The following is an 18,620-nucleotide window of genomic DNA, read 5'->3' on the forward strand; positions in this document are numbered from 1 at the left end:
TAGGAATACCAGACCACCTTACTTACCTCCTGGGAAACTTGTATGCATCTCAAGAAGCAACATTAGAACAAGATATGGAACAATGGACTGGTTCCAAATAGTGAAAGGAGTACATTAAGGCGTATATTGCCACCCTGCTTATTTAACTTGTGTGCTGAGTACATCATGCAAAATGCTGGCCTGGAGGAAGCACAAGCTGGAATCAAGATTGCCAGGACAAATATCAATAACCTCAGATATGCAGATGACACTACACTAATGGCAGAAAGTGAAGAGGAATTAAAGAATCTCTTGATGAGGGCAAAATAGAAGAGTGAAAAGCTAACTTAAAACTCAACATTCAAAAAACAAAGATCAAGGCATCTGGTGCCATCACTTTATGGCAAATAGAAGCGGAAACAACGGAAACAGTGAGAGACTTTATTTTCTTGGTTCCAAAATCATCGTGGATGGTGACTGCAGTCATGAAATTAAAAGACACTTGCTCCTTGCAAGAAAAGCAATGACAAACCTAGACAGCATATTAAAAAGCAGAGACATTACTTTGCCTACAAAAGTATACACAAAGCTATGGTTTTTCCAGTAGCCATGTATGGATGTGAGAGCTGAAAAGGAAAAAGGCTGAGGGCCAAAGAATTGGCCTTTGAACTGTGGTGTTGGAGAAGACTCTTGAGAGTCCCTTGGACAGTGAGTAGATCCAACCAGTCAATCCTAAAGGAAATCAACACTGAATACTCATTGGAAGGACTGATGCTGAACCTGAAGCTCCAATATTTTGACCATCTGATGCAAAGAGCCAACTCATTGGAAAAAGACTTTAATGCTGGGAAAGATCAAAGGCAGGAGGAGAAGGGGAAGAGAGAGGATGAGATGGTTGGATGGCATCATCGATTTAATGAACATGAGTTTGAACAAACTCTGGGAGATAGTGAAGGACAGGGAAGCCTGGTATGCTGCAATCTTTGGGTTCGCAAAGAGTCAGCCACAACTGAGTGACTGAACAGCAACAAATATCAGTGGTGACTAGTTTGGTAGGTGCTTAATGAATTGTAGCTTCTTGCCTGCTGTCATTGTTCTCATTCAAGCCATTGTCCCTTCATACCTGAGTTGTGTAATGACCTCCAAATATTTCTGGCTAAGGCCAAAGGTGTTTAGACAGACCATCATATAAGAGGCCTTTAGGTGAGAAGAGCAAGGTGCCTTATAGGAACACATGTAATCTTAGAAAATCTACATCTACCTTTTCTATGATGTCATCAGAGCAATTGTAAGCTTTTACTGATAAGACAAACCATTGGGAATCTCTTCCTCTTTCAAACGTTTATAATCTTTAGCTTTTATGTATTTCTTACATTTTCACATAGCTTTGTTTGCCTAATTATATTATAAGCTGGGTCCAGAGCTAATCCCAGGGCATAGGGTTCATGCTCCATTCCTTGATGAATATCACACCATAGGTACCTTAAAATGGTTGATTTAACCTGAAGTCTGGAATTTTAGAATAAGCCTCATTCTTGAATCACTATAATAGTTTCAAGTTTCAAAATAATTCCTTATGCCCATATCTCTGCTTTTTAATTTTACTTTTTGGTGCACTGTTAAAATGCATCTTTATTTTTTTTTCACAAATAGATAACTTGTTACTCAGACATTTTGCTACCAGAATTGAAATCTGCCCAGTCTTATAAAAATAGCATTTCTGAAATTACAGTCTCAAAAATTTTGATTTACTAGTGCTAAAATGCCATTCTTAGAATTATAACCTTGTCAGAGGTGACCAAAGCCATATTGAATGAAATCATTTCATCATGAGCATGCATCAGATTGTCCCAAGATGATCTTCTAAATGACTGATGCATCTCAATTGTCTTAATATTTTTTAAAAAACATGTCAGGAAGATCCTTAAAAGTACAATGCTTGCAATAGATAAAATTTTGTATTATTTTTTTCAATAGATCAGAACAAAAGTTGGCTCCATATTTTAAAGCAACTATCACTTCTTATAAAGCTTAGTATATGGATTTATGAGGTTATTAATAAACAACAAAATTTATTGTTAGAGCTTAATAAAATATGACAGTGTCATACATTACCTACATTGCTCTGAAGAGGCCCAGAGGTAGGCAACTCTGATGTGTAAAAGTTGCCTAAATGTTAGGATGAGGTTAGCCAGTTTTTGGCTGAAATAACAATTTACCAATTCCACTAGTAGCTTAGGATGTTGAGCATGTCCATAGGGCTATGTCTTTTTAAGAGTCCTTGTTTTTTTTATACATCTTACAAGCACTTATGCAATATGAACCCTGTTCAAAAGGCTCATTCCCACAGGGAAAAGCATAAAGCCAAAATTTGAGTTCTCAAACTGAATGAAAATGTGTTCATTCCTCCCACTTCAGGGAGGTGTCAAAAAATACTGTCAGTTTTATAATTATGGCTCTTCAGCAGATGGGTGGTAAGACATTCTGTGACATTTGAGAAGAAAATAATTTTAAAACCCTAAAAATAATAGTAAAGGAACTTCTAAATAAAGTACATGCTCCAACACACAAATAAAATATCTCAAAGTTGGAATGGAATTTTTAAAATGATTAGAGACACATTTGTTAGCTAGACCTTTATATGTTTACAGTATATACACCATCAGGTTTTTCAGCAGGTCATAATAAAAGAGAACTCTGAAGAATATTCTGGAATAGCTACATAAGTTTGGAGCTGATGAATTTATGTAGTATGAATCCAGTTTGCTCCCATTTTGAATCAACCACAAGAAATAGCTGATGCAGTAAACACGGTTAAAATCATAATATAAAGCAGGGCTTGGAGGAGGGTTGGTTAATTCTCAGCTTTTGTCCCATTCACTCAAGAAGAGCAAGTAAAATATAACCCAGCAAAAAAACCTCACAGCTCAAATTCCTACCACAACCTGAGGGATACCTGGCTTTCTGAACTGTCCGTCTATTGACAGACAATAAAGACGTCCGATCCCTAAATCATCGCATCCTTTTGGAACATAGTATTTTCTTTACAGTGTTTCTTTGAGTCCCCTGAGTAGATACACACCACAGCTTTAGGTGTGAACGGTCTATCTGGACAAGCATGAAAAAGAATATTGACAAGTCATTTGTTGCTTCTGTCTTTTGTGTCAGATTCAGAAAACCAAGGAAGAGCAAAAAAGAAAACAAAGACAAAACCCAAGGCAAACAAACAAAAAACAAAAAGATTTCAAAGACCACATCAAATTTTTGTTGTTGGGTCCTGCAACTACCAGAACAGAAGACCCTCAATTTTTCAATACATTTTTAAATTACACAAGGACAGGACATAAAGATAAGCAAAAAAGAATTTAAAAAAATGATACCTAAATCAATTACCCAGTGGTCAGTCAGGACTACAAATTTTTTATATATACATAACTATATTGAACATATAAAATCATTTTTTTCTTACTCTTCTGTAGTCTGTGTAAAAATTAAAAAGGAAAACCTCACTTAAATAGCCAGGAGAACAGAACGGGGAGCTCTCACACACAGACCACTCCGAGTCAATACAGATTACAAAAGGAAGAGAAGAACTTTGCATTTCTAACAGGAAGTAACACAACTTTACTACTGCCAGGAAGAGGAAGAAAGATTTTTCCCCTTGCCTGGCAAGAGCTGAGCCAATGAGAGACGGTCACAGCTCAGCCAATGAAAAGCCACTATACTTTGAACTCCCCGTTTCTTTCAAAGATATTTTTCTTTATAACAGCACCTCCCAACGTCTTCTTCTCCTCCATGAAAGTTTCTCTTTCTTTGTTTTGATGGGCTTGCATGTGGTTCTCCTCCTGCCCTAATTTGCAATTCTTTGCTGCTCCTGAATAAACACATTTTGCTGTGTGGTTTTTTTTTTTCCTTGACTGTTTAACTGTTTAAGGTTAACAGCTGCTTTTTCCATGTACAGTTCTTGAAAACTTTCAGTGTGATTAGAGTTCTATAATTTTAATAGCTGTATATTGCTCATATGCATATATAATGTACTAAAATAATATAGAGAGATATAGACAATTCCTATTACATTACATATGCATTTGATGTATATTTCTACTACATTCCAAACAGTATTGAGTATTTCACTTGGGTTATTTCTGATGCTTTGATATAAATATTGCTGAAATGAATTTTCTGGTATATACAGCTTTTTAAATGAATCTTCTGAATTGTTGAAATTGTTTCCTCAGAATTATTAGAAGTAGAGCTGCTTGGTCAAAAGATGATGTATATGCATATTTATAAAGATTTTGAAATATATTACCAAATTTTCTTCCAGAAAAGTTGTACCAATTTAAGCTACCACTAACAATTATTGGGCTTCCCTGGTAGCTCAGACGATAAAGCATCTGCCTACAATGCGGGAGACCCGGGTTCAATCCCTGGGTCGGGAAGATCCCCTGGAGAAGGAAATGGCAACCCACTCCAGTATTCTTGCCTGGAAAATCCCACGGACTGAGGAGCCTGGTAGGCTACAGTCCATGGGGTCGCAAAGAGTTGGACACTACTGAGCGACTTCACTTTCACTTTCAACAATTATTAGAATGCTCAATTCTTTACACCTTGTCAAATTTGAACTGTATTTTTTTCTAACCTTCCCTAATCATAAGAAAATGCCATTCATCAATTTTCCTCTATTTACATTATTTGGTTACCAGTGAGGCCGAACGATTATTAACAGTTTTGTTGACATTTTTCTGTTTCTTATTTAATGAAGCCTTGCTTATGACTTTATTACTCAGAATTTGGTTACATATAACATAATCACTATAGCTCTATCAAGCAATTGGAATATAATCAAGGTTTTACATGCTTATAAAATCATTAGAAGATCTTGGGAAACAGACTGAAGCCTGGACATGTACAGTAGAGTGGATGTTACTGGTGACCCACCTTACTCCCCTTATCAGTTAAGACACCATCCCACCAATGTGAGACACAGCTGCCCACTTCTCTTAGGAATTTTCTGTGTCTGAATGGGAGCCACCTCACCTTGGAGATTTAGGTTACCCTAATCCTCCAAAAGAAGCTGGAAGCTAATAATTGACTAACATGAGATATAAAAGGCCAGATCCCTTTCCTCAAGGTGGTGCAACTGATTACTCAGAGTTCCTACCCAAAGCCAAATTTCCCCTTAGTACAGGCAACATCCTTGTTTAGTCTCTCCCTACTTTGTCCTGTTACTTTAATCCGCCTTTTCCTAGGACCATCCTGCCCCAGTAAATCGCTCACACAAAAATCCCCATCTTGTCTCTGCTTCTGGGAATCCTGAGTGAACACAATGGCTGTGAGAACAATTCTGCAAAACTGGTCCATCACGGAGGCTGGTGGACCAATTCAAAAGCTTGGGAGTCAGGCAGGCTGCTTCCCCAGTATTGCTCAAATTCCAGTATATATGAGTATAACAGATAATCTGAATTCTGTGTCTTAATGTCTACAGGGCCATGGGATGTCCATTGGGGCCATGACTACTGTTGCTACTATAAAACCAGTTACTTCCACAAACAAACTTGCTCACAGAAGCAGCAAGAACAGCAAAAACATGGTTTGCACCTCATTTTTGTACTACTTTTGTACTATTCCCTCTTCTTCACTGGAGCTTAACCACAAAGCACTAAGAGAGTATGATGAAGGTGGTCTCTGGCTTCCCAGTCCCTAACCAGCTTTAAGACTGGCTTCAAGAGTTTGAAAGGATTCCTACAATTCTCAGCTTGTCACGTGTGTACTAATATCACTTATGGTGATTTTTTATGTTCAGACATAATTTTTTTTGAATCTGCCTTTTCCTTTTCTTTTCTCTTTGTTATCATCTTTTTTTAAAATTTAATTTAATTTTATTTTATTTAATAAATTTATGTATTTTAGTTGGGGGCTAATTACTTTACAATATTGTAGTGGTTTTTGCCATACATTGACATGAATCAGCCATGGGTTTACATGTGTTCCCCATCCTGAACCCCCCTCTCACCTCCCTCCCCATCCCATCCCTCTGGGTCATCCCATTGCCCCAGCCCTGAGCGTCTGTCTCATGCATCGAACCTGGAATGGTGTTCTGTTTCACATATGATAATATACATGTTTCAATGCTATTCTCTCAGAACGTCCCACCCTCACCTTCTCCGTCAGAGTCCATAAGACTATTCTATGCATCTGTGTCTCTTATTCTGTCTCGCATATAGGGTTATCGTTACCATCTTTCAAATTCCATATATATGCATTAGTATACTGTATTGGTGTTTTTCTTTCTGGCTTACTTCACTCTGTATAATGGGCTCCAATTTCATCCATCTCAATAGAACTGATTCAAATATATTCTTTTTAATGGCTGAGTAATATTCCATTGTGTATATGTACTACAGCTTCCTTATCCATTCGTCTGCTGATGGACATCTAGGTTACTTCCATGTCCTGGCTATTGTAAACAGTGCTGCGATGAACATTGGGGTACACGTGTCTCTTTCAATTCTGGTTTCCTCGGTGTGTATGCCCAGCAGTGGGATTGCTGGGATCATCTTTTGAATGTCTTTCCCCAGAAGGTTATTTGCAAACATATTTTCCATACTCAATTCTGACTTTTTGATGGTTTTATCATGCATATCTATTTGAAATAAGATTGGCCTATGCAGTAAGGTAAAGATTTGTTAATTTTTTTTCAAATGTAGGTAGCTAAACATATGGGTCCAGATTATTATAGTCACTACTTTAATTTGGCTTGCTTATGCCTTTTGTATATTTTAAAAGTTGTATTTTTCTTAAAACATTTCATTGAAGCGTGATTTATAAACAAAAAGTTGTATATACTCAACGTACAACTTGAGCTTGCAGATAAGTGTACATCCACAAAACTCTCACCACAATCTATGCCATAAACAAATCCATCACCCCCAAAATTTTGTATTCTTATACCACTACTTATACTTTGATTTTTAACCTTACTCAGTTATTTCATTTAAGTAATGACATATAGTGGGGATTTTTTTTTTTAACATAATCTAAGATGTGTAGAAAAAAACAGGTACTCTCAACATGACATATCAAAAAAGAGAAAGGAAAAAAGAGGTAGCAGCTTGACAACTGTAGGGGAAAAAAATACTCATTTTGCACAGAAGGAAGTCCATAGATGGATTGTGAAAAAAATTAGAATGTCAAGAAATAACAGTGTAGAATTACATTATCTAAAAATTTTGAAATAGATTGTTATAAAAGTCAGGTGAATATTTTAAAGTTTCTAAAGTGAGTACCTCAGGGAAAGAGAATGTCATACTGCTCTTGTTTATTATAAGCCCTGCAAATAACTTCACTTAAATTATGTAAATGCATTACTTTGGTAAAACTAAATTTAAAACCAACAAAAGAAAATAAATTGATAGATTGATAAAAATATGACAAAATTGAAGATCAACATGGTAACTCTTTGAAAATTGAGAGATGAAAGCCATTAATAACCTTTGCCTCCAAGGAAAGGAGACTGGGTAGAATTTGCATTTTACAATTTCTCTACTCTGATATTTTTGCATCATGCACACATATTCACTCCTTAACATGGATATTAAATATCTGGTTTTGTAAAGCTTTTAAAAAAAGTAAATATAGAAAAGTTTTAAGTAGATTAAAGGAATTATGTTGAACTAGAGTAAATAATACTCCTTAGACTGCAAGGAGATCAAACCAATCAATCTTAAAGGAAATCCATCCTGAATATTCTTTGGAAAGACTGATGCTGAAGCTGAAACTTCAATACCTTGGTCACCTGATGCGAAGAACTGACTCATTGGAAAAGACCCTGATGATGGGAAAGATTGAAGGTGGGAGGAGAAGGGGATGACAGAGGATAAGATAGTTGGATGGCATCACTGACTCAATGGACATGAGTTTGAGCAAGCTCTGGGAGTTGGTGATGGACAGGGAAGCCTGACGTGATGCAGTCCATGGGGTTGCAAAGTCAGACACGACTGAGCAACTGAACTGAACTGACTGAGAGTAAATAAGCTTATTTAGAGAAGACTTGCCTATGAGTGTCCAGGAATCTCCAGCAGAGGTGTGGGTGGACAGTGGCCTGACCTGAGGTCAGGGGCCCTGACTACAACAGTCCTGGGAGCAGGGTGTCATCAGCAGAAAATTGGATTAAAGATTTACTGAACATGGCCCTGCCAATCAGAACAGAGCAAGACCTAGTTTTATTCACAGCCAGTCTCTCCCACCAGAAAGCTTCTACTAGTCTCTTAATCCTCATCCATCAGAGGGCAGACAGAATGAAAAAAAAAAAAAACCACACAAAACTACCCAAACTAATCACATGGATCACAACCTTGTCTAACTCAGTGAAACTATGAGCCATGCTGCATAAGGCCAACCAAGAATGGATGGGTCACGGTGAAGAGATCTGACAAAACATGGTCCGTTGGAGAAGGGAATGGCAAACCACTTCAGTATTTTTGCCTTGAGAACCCCACAGAACCCCACAAACAGCATGAAAAGGCAAAAAGATAGGACACTGAAAGATGATCTCCCCAGGTCAGTAGGTGCCTAATATGCTACTTCGAGAAGAGTGAAGAAACAGCTCTAGAAGGAATGAAGAGACTGAGCCAAAGCGGAAACAACACCCAGTTGTGGATGTGTCTGGTGGTGAAAGTAAAGTCTGATGCTGTAAATAACAATATTGCATAGGAACCTGGAATGATAGGTCTATGAATCAAGGTAAATTGGAAGTGGTCATCGACATTTTAGAAATCAATGAATTAAAACGGACTAGAAGGTGTGAATTTAATCAGATGAACATTATATCTACTACTGTGGGCAAGAATCCCTTAGAAGAAATGGAATAGACCTCTTAGTCAACAAGAGTCCAAAATGCAGTACTTGGGTGCAATCTTAAAAACGACAGAATGATCTCAGTTCATTTACAAGGCAAGCCATTCAATATCACAGTAACCCATCTATGCCCCAACCACTAATGCTGAAGAAGCTGAAGTTGAATGGTTCTGTGGAGACTTATATGAGCTTCTAGAACTAACACCCAAAAAAGATGTCCTTTTCATTACAGGGGACTGGAATGCAAAAGTAGGAAGTCAAGAGATAACTGGAGTAACAGGCAAATTTGGCCTTGACGTACAAAATGAAGCAGGGCAAAGGCTTACAGAGTTTTGCCAAGAGAACACACTGGTCACAGCAAACACCCTCTTCCAACAACACAAGAGATGAGTCTACACACGGACCACCACATGGTCAATACCGAAATCAGATTGATTATATTTTTGCAGTCAAAGACAGAGAAACTCTGTACAGTCAGCAAAAACAAGACTGAGAGCTGACTGTGGCTCAGATCATGAACTCCTTATTGCCAAATTCAGATTTAAATTGAATAAGGTAGGGAAAACCACTAGGCCATCTAGGTATGACCTAAATCAAATCCTTTATGATTATACAGTGGAAGTGACACAAAGATTCAAGGGAATAGATCTGTTAGACAGAGGGCTTGAAGAACTATGGATGGAGGTTCATAACACTGTATTGGAGGTGGTGATCAAAACCATCCCCAAGGGAAAAAACATGCAAAAAGACAAAATGGTTGTCTGAGAAGGCCTTACAAATACCTGAGAAAAGAAGAGAAGCGAAAGGCAAAGGAGAAAAGGAAAGATATTCCCATTTGAATGCAGACTTCCAAAGAATAGCAAGGAGAGATAAGAAAGCCTTCCTCAGTGACAAATGCATAGAAGGAGAGGAAAACAGTAGAACAGGAAAGACTAGCTATCTCTTCAAGAAAATTAGAGATACCAAGGGAACATTTCATGCAAAGGTGTGCACAATATAGGACAGAAGTGGTATGGATTTAACAGAAGCAGAAGATATAAAGAAGAGGTGGCAAAAATACACAGAAGAACTATACAAAAAAGATCTTAATGACCCAGGTAACCATGATGGTGTGAAACTCACCTAGAACTAGACATTCTGGAATGCAAAGTCAAGTGGGCCTTAGGAAGCATCACTACAAATAAAGCTAGCGAAGGTGATGGAATTCCAGTTAAGCTATTTCAAATCCTAAAAGATGACGCTGTGAAAGTTCAGTTCAGTTCCGTTCAGTCGCTCGGTTGTGTCCAATACTTTGTGAACCCATGGACTGCAGCATGCCAGGCTTCCCTGTCATCACCAACCCCCGGAGGTTACTCAAACTCTTGTCCATTGAGTCGGTGATGCTATCCAACTATCTCATCCTCTGTCATCCCCTTCTCCTCCCGCCATCATTCTTTCCCAGCATCAGGGTCTTTTCAAATGAGTCAGTTCTTCACATCAGGTGGCCAAATTATTTGAGCTTCAGCATCAGTCCTTTCAATCAATATTCAGGACTGATTTCCTTTAGGATGGACTGGTTGCATCTCCTTGCAGTCCAAGGGATTCTCAAGAGTCTTCTCCAACACCACAGTTCAAAAGCATCAATTCTTAGGAGCTCATCTTTCTTTCCTTCTTTTTTTTAAATGTATTTATTTTAATTGGAGGCTAATTACTTTACAATATTTTAGTGGTTTTTGCCATACTTTGACATGAATCAGCTCTGGGTGTACATGTGTTCCCTATCCTGAACCCCCCTCCCACCTCCCTCTCCATCCCATCCCTCTGGATCATCCCAGTGCACCAGCCCTGAGCACTCTGTAGTCCAGCTCTTACATTCATACATGACTACTGGAAAAGCCACAGCTTTGACTAGATAGACCTCTGTTGGCAAAGTAATGTCTCTGCTTTTTAATATGCTGTCTAAGTTGGTCATAACTTTTCTTCAAAGAGTAAGCGTCTTTTAATTTCATAGCTGCAATCACCATCTGCAGTGATTTTGGAGCCCAAGAAAATAGTCTGTCACTGTTTTCACTGTTTCCCCATCTATTTGCCATGAAGTGATGGGGCCAGATGCCATGATCTTAGTTTTCTGGATGTTGAGTTTTAAGCCAACTTTTTCACTCTCCTCTTTCACTTTCATCAAGAGGCTCTTTAGTTCTTCTCGACTTTCTGCCATACGGGTGGAGTCATCTGCATATCTGAGGTTATTGATATTTCTCCCAGTAATCTTGATTCCAGCTTGTGTTTCTTCCAGCCCAGCGTTTCTCATGATGTACTCTGCATATAAGTTAAATAAGCAGGGTGACAATATACAGTATTGACGAACTCCTTTCCCGATTTGGAACCACTCTGTTGTTCCATGTCCAGTTCTAACTGCTGCTTCCTGACCTGCATACAGATTTCTCAAGAGGCAGGTCAGGTGGTCTGGTGTTCCCATCTCTTTAAGAATTTTCCACAGTTTGTCAGGACCACACAGTCAAAGGCTTTGGTATAGTCAATAAAGCAGAAATAGATGTTTTTCTGGAACTCCCTTGCAATGATCCAACGGATGTTGGCAATTTTCTTTCTGGTTCCTCTGCCTTTTCTAAATCCAGCTTGAACATCTGGAAGTTCATGGTTCACATACTGTTGAAGCTTGGCTTGGAGAATTGTGAGCATTGCTTTACTAGCATGTGAAATGAATGCAATTGTGTGGTATTTTGAGCATTCTTTGGCATTGCCTTTCTTTGGGATTGGAATGAAAACTGACCTTTCCAGTCCTGTGGCCACTGCTGAGCTTTCCAAATTTGCAGCACTTTCACAGCATCATCTTTTAAGATTTGAAATAGCTCAACTGGAATTCCATCATCTCCACTAGCTTTGTTTGTAGTGATGCTTCCTAAGGCCCACTTGACTTTGCATTCCAGAATGTCTGTCTCTAGGTGAGTGATTATACCATCATGTTTATCTGGGTTGTGAAGATCTTTTCTGTATAGTTCTTCTGTGTGTTCTTGCCACCTCTTCTTAATATCTTCTGCTTCGGTTAGGTCCTTACCATTTTTGTCCTTCATTGTGCCCATCTTTGCAGGAAATGTCCCATTGGTATCTCTAATTTGGGAAACTCAGCAGTGGCCTCAGGACTGGAAAAAGTCAGTTTTCATTTCAATCCAAAAGAAGAGCAGTGCTAGTGTTCAAACTACTACACTTTTGCACTCATTTCACATGTTAGCAAAGTAATGGTCAAATTCTCCCAGCCAGGCTTCAATAGTATGTGAACTGAGAAATCCCAGATGTTCACACTGGATTTAGAAAAGGCAGAGGAACCAGAGATCAAATTGCTAACATCCGTTGCATCATAGGGAAAGCAAGAGAATTCCAGAAAAAATCTACTTCTGCTTCATTGACTCCGCTAAAACCTTTGATAGTGTGGATCACAACAAACTGTAGAAAATTCTTAAAGGGATAGGAATACCAGACCACCTTACCCACCACCTGAGAAATCTGTATGCAGGTCAAGAAGCAACATTTAGAACCACACATGGTACAACAGACTGGTTCCAAATTGGGAAAGGAGTACTCAAGTCTCTATATTGTTACCCTGCTTATTTAACTTATATGCAGAGCACATCATGCGAAATGCCAGACTGTATGAGGCCCAAGCTGGAATCAGGATTGCCAGGAGAAATATCAAGACCCTCAGATATGCAGATGACAACACCATTACAGTGGAAATCATATAGAAACTAAAGAACTTCTTGATGAAGGTGAAAGAGTGAAAAAGCTGGCCTAAATCTCAGCATTTAAAAAACTAAGAGCATGACATCCAGTCCCATCACCTCATGGAAAACAGATGGGGAAACAATGGAAATAGTGACTGCTTTATTTTCTTGGAGTCCAAAATCACTGCAGATAGTGACTAGCCACAAAATTAAAAGACACTTTCTCCTTTTAAGCAAAGCAATGACAAACCTAGACAAAGTATTAAAAAGCAGAGATGTTACTTTGCTGGCAAAAGTGGGTCTAGTTAAACTTATGGTTTTTCCGTAGTCACATATTGATGTGAGAGTTGGACCATAATGAAGGTTGAATGCCAAAGAATTGATGCTTTTGAGTTATGATGTTGAAGAAGACTCCTGAGATTCCCTTGGAGAGAAAGGAGACCGAACCAGTCAGTCCTAAAGGAAATCAATTCTGAATATTCATTAGAATGACTGTTGCTGAAGCTAAAGCTCCAATACTTTGGTCACCTGATGCAAAAAGCTGACTCATTAGAAAAGACTGATGCTGGGAAAGACTGAACTAGGAGGAGAATGGAATGAGAGAGGATTAGATGGTTGGTTGGCATCACCGACTCAATGGACATGAGTTTGAGCAATCTCTGGGAGATGGTGAAGGACAGGGAAGTCTTGTATGCTGCAGTCCATGGGGTCGCAAAGAGTTGGACACTACTGAGCGACTGATCAACAATAAGAGAATTATATTTTATTTTATGTTGTGAATATAGACCTAAAATTTGTTCATAATTTAAATTGCTTTAAATAAATTAAGGATCTGGATAAACTCAGGAAATACTTATTTTCTTGTTTGTGTGAAATTGCAATTAAATATTATGACTCATAGCTCTACTAGTTCATTAAACATCTGTAGTGAAAAATTCACTTAAAATCTATAAGTCAGCTTGCCATTACACAAAATTTCTTTGTATTCAGGAATTCAACCAACTGCTGATCTAATAATATTGTCATATTTACTATAGAGAAAAAACCATGTATAAGTGAACCTGCACAGTTCAACCCTATGCTGTTCAAGGTTCAACAATACGTTATACTTGTCTTCATATATATATATTTATATGTATATCAAATATTTATCTTAGTGTGCAGATAGATATAAATCTTACCCTAATTTTAGTTAGATCATCTTGTCTCTCTCCTTGGGATCTTGGGATCTTCTTTTACAGTGATTCTTCTTTCAGCTATTATGCTTCTCAAAGAATAATATAAGTAACATAGTAAGAAGGCTATATAGCGTAAAATATCCTAATGGTGTGCATATGTGAGAAGGTTTTCTGTTATCTTCGTACTTAAGTAAAAACTTGATCTTTAGACTCTCTCCTGTCAGTACTTCACTGAGAAAATCGGAAAAGAAGATGGGGATGGTTTCTAGTTGCCAGATCTGTCAGCCTTTTGGGGATGGTAGGAGGGGGTGAAGGTCATCTCAGCAGGACAGCTCTTTTGGTGGGGGATTTAGCTTCTGTTATTTTCAATACTTGTTGTGACTTGTCATTTCTGTTGCTACAACAGCTTTACATCCTTATGAAGCACCTCTGTGCTTCCCTCTCCCACTCATTTCTTTAGTTATAAGCCTAAGGATTGTGAGGCTCCAACTACTTCAACTTTCTCATGCTCAGTGGGCCAATATCCTCTAAATGAGATGTTGACCTGGATTTCACTTACCATGGGTCATTATTCTTGTCTCTAGTCTTTGATTCTTTAAGATAAGGCATTGGGGAGAAAAGTCAACCCCCATATATTCTCTGTTGAACTCTGCTATGTCATGGTGAATTTGGGAATGATGAGTTTCCTGTTCACTCTGAGTTCTCTTTACATTCTATGCTATTTACACTGAATTTGGCAGAAAGTTTTAGTGGTTGGCATACAGATAAAACTAACTCAAACACTAATAAAAGGTTTTCATTTTTTTTAAAGATTTGTTTTGCAAATAATATAATTGCTTCTTTCAAGAAAAACCTTCCCCTCCAATATTTAAAAGCTATATTTAACTCATTTGTGGTAAATTTCTTCTGCAATTTCAGAAATTAGAAAAAAATTTATATTTTTTCACTAATTAAGCAGGTAAGCAGGTAAGCAGTCTTTCTTCATTTATTAGCATTTAGGTTAATTTATCACTCTATAGCTGTCTTACTCAATACAATATTAAAATTTTCATGTAGAATGTGTAAATGAGCTTATGAGGTGGTTGCACAAGGACTCCTAAATGACTTAATTGTCCACATGAAGATATTTTATGTGAATAAATGGCTAGAACATTGTATCAGTTTTCTAGCAGTATTATAGCAAGCTGTCAAGGGCATAACAGCTTAAACAACACAAATTTATCATTTTATGATTTTCCAGTGATTCTGCAGATCAGAGGTCCAGCATGAGTCTCACTGGGTTAAATCCAGGTGCTGTCAAGGTTAGATTCCTCTCTGGAGACTCCAGGCAAGGATCTGTTTTTTGCCTTGTCCAGTTTCTAGAGACTGCCTGCATTCCCTAGTTCATGTCCTCTTCCTATAGCTTCGAAGCCAGAAGTGTAGAGTCTCTCTGATCCTGCTTTCATCATCACATCTCTTTCTCTGAGTACAGCCAGGAAGGATTCCTCGAATTTGAGAGGACTCATGTGGTTAGGTTGGTTTCATCTGGATAATCCAGGATAAGCTCCCCTAAGCAAAATCCTTAAATTAATCACATTTTTAAAGTCCCTTTTGCCATGTAAGGCAACATATTCACATGTTTCAGGCACTGGGATGTTGATAAGGATGAAATTCTATACAAAAACAAGAAAAAACTTTAAAAAACATCTCTTGATCAATCTGCCTTTTAAACCTTAGTATAAATAGATTTCAGATCATTTTCTGAGACAAAGTTTTAAGTTGGAATTTATGAAATGCTATATTCTCCCCAAAAGGAAGGTGGGGTCTTTGGGCACAGGTAACATGTTGCTCAGGAAATCTATAGTAATATTTCAGAGTCATTTTATAGGTAATCTAGTCCCTCGACAGGACATACAATATTTGATGATATTTAAAATGGTGCATCTCTCAGTATGAGAAACACTGGTATTTATAACTTCATATAAATGTTTGTTATAACATGCAACATAAGACCTGTCACATTGTGTTGACTCTGATGGGGTTGAGCATGTCTTGCTTCTCCCGAAAGACTTCCTAGGCAAAATAAGTCCTGGGAGCTTCACTAGCAGCCCTGTTGGATGCACTGATTGCCACATATGTGATATCAATTGACTCCATAGTCTGCTCTTATGTGTCAGCTGCTATGATTATATTCCCTACACAGGCACCGTTCCAGTTGGTAGCCAGATTGAGAGGAGTGTCTCTCTATCTTCAAGCACTCTCTAGATGATTAACCCTTTTTCAATGCCTCCCCCTAAACCTCTGGGGAAAGCTGAAGGAGGCACATGCCCTTAAAGCCCTTGTTTATTATTCCATATCTTTGCTGCTCTCTTCCTACAACCTCACCACGCGTGCTAAACGTCAGGCAGATGTGCTCATTTTGCTGCCTGTTTATTTTTCTTGAAGTGGTTCGAACAGCAGATGTTCCACTCAGTGTTTTCTCCTTCGTCTCTACAATTCTGCTACAAAACAGAAACTGTACATGTGCTATTGCCCTTCATATTTTCAAAGAGAAAACTCTTCAGTCCCCTTTACACCTCAGTGGAAACTACCTTTTCCCCCTGGGCACAGATGTAAACTATTTGTAGAGTGTGTCCCATCCTGCTTATTTCATCAGCATTTTCCTCCATTTCCAGGTGCCTTTTTCTACAGCCTGATTACTGAATAATTCTTCTTTAATTTCAGATTTCTCTGCTTTTTCTAACCCAGCAACCTGGTTAACAGAAGAGTTTTGTCATATCTGTCCTTTTCATCCTAGAGCTATTCTTAGCCCTTCACACTTATCAACCAGCTTTAAAAAAAATTTTTTTAAAAATTATTTTGTACTAGAGTATAGCTGATTAGGTCTTTTCTGGTGGCTCAGACAGTAAAGAATGCACCTGCAATGCAAGAGACCCTGGTTCAATCCCTGGGTCAGAAAGATCCCCTGGAGAAGGGAATGGCTACCCACTCCAGTATTCTTGCCTGGAGAAAGAAGTCCATGGACAGAGGAGCTTGGCAAGCTATAGTCCATGCGGTCACAAAGAGTCAGATATGACTGAGCAACTAACACTTTCACTTTTTTTCATAGCTGATTAACAAACAATGTCATGATAGTTTCAGGTGGACAGCAAAGGGAATCAGACATACATATACATGTATACATTTCCCCCCAAAATCCCAACCTGTCCAGGCTGCCACATAACATTGAGCAGAGTTTTACATGCTCTACAGTAGTTCCTTATTGGTTATCTATAATTAAATATAGCAGTGTGTGCATGTCCATCAACTAGCTTTTGAAACTGACATCACAAGGTCAGATACCAATGAAAAGGAAAAGCTCATTACATTAAGTGAACATTTCTGCTAATTTTATTATAGTAATATCACAATGCTTTGCTTAGTCACTCAGTCATGTCTGACTTTTTGTGACCCCGTGGACAGAACACCCCCCCCCCCGCCAGGTTCCTCTGTAGTTGTGGTTTAATGACTGTGCTGTGCTGTGCTTAGTTGCTCAGTGGTGTCTGGCTCTTTGTGACTCCATGGGCTAGCCTGCCAGCCTCCTCTGTCCATGGGGATTCTCCAGGCATGAATACCGAAGTGGGTTGCCTAGCCCTCCTCCAAGGAATCTTCCCAACCCAGGGACTGAACCCAGGTCTCCCTCATTGCAGGTTGGTTCTTTACTTTCTGAGCCACCAGGGAAGCCCAAGAATACTGGAGTGGGTAGCCTATCCCTTCTCCAGGGGAACTTCCCAAGAGGAATCAAACTGGAGTCTCCTGCATTGCAGGTGGATTCTTTACCAGCTGAGCTACCTGGGAAATCTTAAGTGATCATGTGCCTACAGTTTATGGACAATTTTAATAATATCAGATCCATGAAATGTTAAGTTATTAAAATGCATTTACTCAATTATTGTACCAGTATTTCATGAGAGGGTGAAGCTCTCAAGTTGAAGAGTCAAAGAGAGCCAAGGATGAAAAGTTTATCTCAGACACAGCTCATGTTAAAGTTAGGCAGAGATCTAAACAGTGAATAATGCTTTAGTATTCTCAAACTTCAAATATTTCACAGAACATACTTATATTTATTTGTTATTTATGTGAAATACAGATTTACTTGAGAGTCCTATATTTTATTGGGCAATCCTACCCTCATTTTATGGAAAGAGATGAAAATGGAGGAAGACGGTCTGGTGTGTTCAGCTGAGTAAATAGACTGCCATTAGCATTACAGTAAAAGCAGTTGCTGATTTGGGGCATCCAATTTTTTGTTTTTGTTTTGCTTTTTTAAAAGTCTGGCAACCCTACGTGAGGAGGATTCTCTTTAGGTCATTTCTTCTTACCTGTATTAAAAGCACCTACTGAAATCCATTTGAAACTTTACTCATGAGCAGAAAACAAGGACTCAGATCAGTGTGGCCTTAAAACCACCTCATGAAAAGCATTTGGTTCATCTGCAGTTCCTTAAAATTTCTGAAGTGATTCTTGTGCACACAGGCTTTGGAAAACTGGCATGTGAACAAATAAGTTAATATTTTCAAGCTTATTATCCCCATTAACCTTCACAAGAACCACAAGTGATAAATACAATTGCTGTTACCACTTTACGGGTGAGAAAACTAAGGCAAAGGTATTTTGAATTGCTTGACTTTCCTAGAGCTGGGCTTTAAGCCCAGGTTTAAATGTTTGGATTACATAGTCATAAACACTATGCTATTCTGTTTCCAATTAATGTAACTGAAGACATAATATTCAAAATTTTATACAAAGACCAGAAATCATTTCTTTCTTCTACCTCAAAAATTGCTCCAGTATATCACCTAAATTCATCTACCAACCTAAGCCAGGTGACACAATATGCCAAATTATAATAAATACGCTAGAAAATGTT

The sequence above is a fragment of the Giraffa tippelskirchi genome, chromosome 4 (genome assembly GCF_054371585.1).
Source record: "Giraffa tippelskirchi isolate mGirTip1 chromosome 4, T2T-mGirTip1v1.2.pri, whole genome shotgun sequence".
NCBI classification, from domain to species: Eukaryota; Metazoa; Chordata; class Mammalia; order Artiodactyla; family Giraffidae; genus Giraffa; species Giraffa tippelskirchi.